This window comes from Triticum urartu, chromosome 7 (assembly GCF_003073215.2).
Source record: "Triticum urartu cultivar G1812 chromosome 7, Tu2.1, whole genome shotgun sequence".
NCBI classification, from domain to species: domain Eukaryota; kingdom Viridiplantae; phylum Streptophyta; class Magnoliopsida; order Poales; family Poaceae; genus Triticum; species Triticum urartu.
This window is the reverse complement of record NC_053028.1, coordinates 145,984,748-145,989,034: the sequence shown is the minus strand read 5'-3', so window position 1 is coordinate 145,989,034 and position 4,287 is coordinate 145,984,748.

The window sequence follows — 4,287 nt, the reverse complement described above, 5'->3', positions numbered from 1 at the left end:
TAAAGTGGCAGGTATTTTTTTCAAAATGCCTTTGTTGGCTGTCATTATTCGAGTGCGCCTTGTCTCAAAATGGACAAGAAAAATACCACAGCGTGTCGGGTGCCCTTCCATGATAGCATGCCAAGTTTCATGAATTTCAGACGAGTTTTGGATTTACTAGAATTTAAAACCCGGGCATCTCAATGTTTTGCCGGCAATCAATGGTGCCCTGGTGTTTGAAATTCATTCCCATTTCTTGCATGGGACCTAAGCATGCACCCAAGGATAGAGATTTGATTTTTCAACCAATTTATATACACTGGAGCATGCGCATGTAGTTCAAATTTGAATTATGCACATAAATGCATTGGGAACTCAGTTAATGCATAAAAATGTCCAAACGAATCCCAAAAAATCACAAAAATTCACACAACACTCCTGTTGTTCTATGTTGACACGAGAGAAAAACTTGAAAGCATTAAGAGGCAATGGATATCGTTTCATCCCCAAAGGTGGGACGTTCCCTACCGAAAACCATCATGCTTGTTGTGAGAAGCTCCGGTTTGTTAGAAGCATATACCCAAACCCACCCCAAATGGGACAAAATTTGTACCACGACATGTTGATGCTGCTCCATGATAGCATGCCAAGTTTCATGAATTTCAGACGAGTTTTGGATTTACTAGAATTCAAAAACCAGGCATCTCGATGTTTTGCCGGCAATCAACGGTGCCCTCGTGATTGAAATTCATTCCCATTTCTTGCATGGGACCTCAGCATGCACCCAAGGACACATATTTGATTTTTCAACCAGTTTATATGCACCGGAGCATGCACATCTAGTTCAAATTTGAATTATGCACATAAATGCATTGAAAACTCACTTAATGCATAAAAATGTCCAAATGAACCCCGAAAAATCACAAAAATTCACACAACACTCCTGTTGTTATATGTTGACACGAGAAAAAAAATTGAAAGCAATAAGAGGCAATGGATATCGTTTCGTCCCCAAAGGTGGGACGTTCCCTACCGAAAACCATCATGCTTGTTGTGAGAAGCTCCGGTTTATGAGAAGCATATACCCAAACCTGCCCCAAATGGGACAAAAATTTTACCACGGCATGTTGATGCCGCTCCATGATAGCATGCCAAGTTTCATGAATTTCAGACGAGTTTTGGATTTACTAGAATTTAAAAACCAGGCATCTCAATGTTTTGCCGGAAATCAATGGTGCCATGGTGTTTGAAATTCATTCCCATTTCTTGCATGGGACCTAAGCATGCACCCAAGGACAAAGATTTGATTTTTCAAAGAATTTATATGCACTGGAGCATGTGCATGTAGTTCAAATTTGAATTATGCACATAAATGCATTGAAAACTCACTTAATGCATAAAAATGTCCAAACGAACCCTGAATAATTCCAATTCTTTTATGATCACTGCAGATAAAAGGTCTAGCAATTCAAACACCCTCCATGGCCGTTGTGACCCCATTATGTAATTCAAATCAAGACCAAAAATCAAGTAGATCCCACACAGTTTATTATAACCAACCATGTGAGATGCAGCACAAAATATCTTCTGTCCGTGTCTGAATAAGGGACCGTTTCTGATGACACTTTGCGCGCCAGTTTTTTGTCTGAAGCGATTCCAAATTTTCGGCTTCCGCGGAAATATCTACCTCCCCGCCCCCTTCCCCTTACCAAAAGCCACATTTCCCCTCTTTCCGCCTTCCTTTCCAAGTTGAAACCTTCACTCCTTGCTTGCAGCGCCGCCACCTCCTCGCTGATGACCCTCCTTCACGCTGCTCGGTCTCGCCTATCCAGGCAGGTAATCCACACCGACCCCCATCCTCCTCCTCCTTCCACATCCCACATGCCCCGACCGCCGGCGCGAGCGCGACTAAGGGAGTCCTGGATTAGGGGGTCTTCGGACAGCCGTACTATATCCTTTAGCCGGACTGTTGGACTATGAAGATATGAGATTGAAGACTTCGTCCCGTGTCCGGATGGGACTCTACTTGGCGTGGAAGGCAAGCTAGGCAATACGGATATGTATATCTCCTCCTTTGTAACCGACCTTGTGTAACCCTAGCTCCTCCGGTGTCTATATAAACCGGAGGGTTTAGTCCATAGGACAACATACAATCATACCATAGGCTAGCTTCTAGGGTTTAGCCTCTCTGATCTCGTGGTAGATCAACTATTGTAATACTCATATCATCAAGAACAATCAAGCAGAACGTAGGGTATTACCTCCCTCAAGAGGGCCCGAACCTGGATAAACATCGTGTCCCCTGCCTCCTGTTACCATCCACCTTAGACGCACAGTTTGGGACCCCCTACCCGAGATCCGCCGGTTTTGACACCGACATTGGTGCTTTCATTGAGAGTTCCACTGTGTCGTCACCATAAGGCTTGATGGTCCTTCGATCATCGCTAGCGATGCGGTCCAGGGTGAGGCTTTCCTCCCCGGACAGATCTTCGTATTCGGCGGCTTTGCACTGCGGGCCAATTCGCTTGGCCATCTGGAGCAGATCGAGAGCTACGCCCCTGGCCATCAGGTCAGGTTCGGAAACTTAAACTACACCGCCGACATCCGCGGAGACTTGATCTTCGACAGATTCGAGCCCATGTCGGGTACGCCGCACAGTGATGACGATCATGACGTAACTCTGCCGTCGGACAGTGTTCGGGAGATCGCATCCGCAACTACTCCGGCCGTTAATCCAAAGCAAATCGCGCCATCCAAGAGCGGAGGGATAGACCCCGCCATGGAGGCCTCCCTCTCAGTGGCGATAGAGCCAGATACTGACTTCACCCCTTACGAGAGCCGTGTCGCCGAACCACTGGGTTCATCTCCGGCCACGGACTCCGAGCCGCTCACATCCGTACCCGTCGAATCCGACTGGGCGCCGATCATGGAGTTCACCTCCGCGGATATCTTTCAGCACTCACCCTTCGGCGACGTGCTAAATTCATTAAGGTCTCTCTCCCTGTCAGGAGAACCTTGGCCGAACTATGTCCGGCTAGAATGGGATGTGGAGGACGAAGAAATTCGCTGCCCACCCACCACCCACTTAGTAGCCACTGTCGACGACTTAACCGACATGCTCGACTTCGACTCCGAAGACTTCGACGGTATGGACGACGAAGTCGGAGACGAACAGGAACCACTGCCCTCAGGGCGCTGGACCGCCACCTCATCATATGATATATACATGGTGGAGACCCCCAAAGAAGGCAATGGCGACGAGACAATGGAGGATGACCCCTCCAAGAAGCAACCCAAGCGCCGACGTCACGGCGCTGCTCTAAGTCCCGCCATAGGAAGAGCAGTGATACTAGCACAAGAGATAATAACACTCTGGATAGCGCCGAAGACAACAACAATCCCCTCCAGCACGATGTAGAGCTGGAGGACGAACAAGCTGGCCCTCCAGAGCAGGCAGCAGATGGAGAACCGGAGGAGGACAATTACATGCCTCTCTCCGAAGACGAGGCAAGCCTCGGCGACAACGAATTTATCATGCTCGAGGACCCCGCCAAGCAAGAGCGCTTCAAGCGCCGGCTTATGGCCACGGCAAATAGCCTGAAAAAAAACAGCAACAACTTCAAGCTGATCAAGACTTGCTAGCAGACAGGTGGACCGAAGTCCTTGCGGCCGAGGAGCATGAACTTGAGCGCCCGTCCAAGAGTTACCCAAAACGCAGGTTGCTGCCTCACCTCGAGGAGGAAGCATTGAAACCTCATTCACCAGTGTATGATGTGGCTGACCGGCCACTACGCGGCCGAGCCAGAGAGGCATTTCAGCCTGAAGTTCAGCCCGCACCCCGTCGCCACTCAATCAAAAATACTAAGGCCCGGGGTAACTCAGAGGACCTGCGAGACATATTGGACAGTAAGGCAAAAATCGCAAGGTCAATATACGGGACACGGGCACGCGCGCCAACACGGGACGATGATTGTCGCGTCGGATACACCAAGAGTAAATCCGGCCGGGCCGGATACAACAGACAAGACTCATATGAACTACGTCGGGATATAGCCCAGCACAGAGGCGCCGCACACCCCCTATGCTTCACTGATGAAGTTATGAATCATGAATTCCCAGAGGGTTTCAAACCCGTAAATATCGAATCATACGATGGCACAACAGATCCCGCTGTATGGATTGAGGATTTGCTCCTTCACATCCACATGGCTCGCGGTGATGATCTATGTGCCATCAAGTACCTCCCATTAAAACTCAAAGGACCAGCTCGGCATTGGATGAACAACTTGCCAGCAGATTCCATCGGCA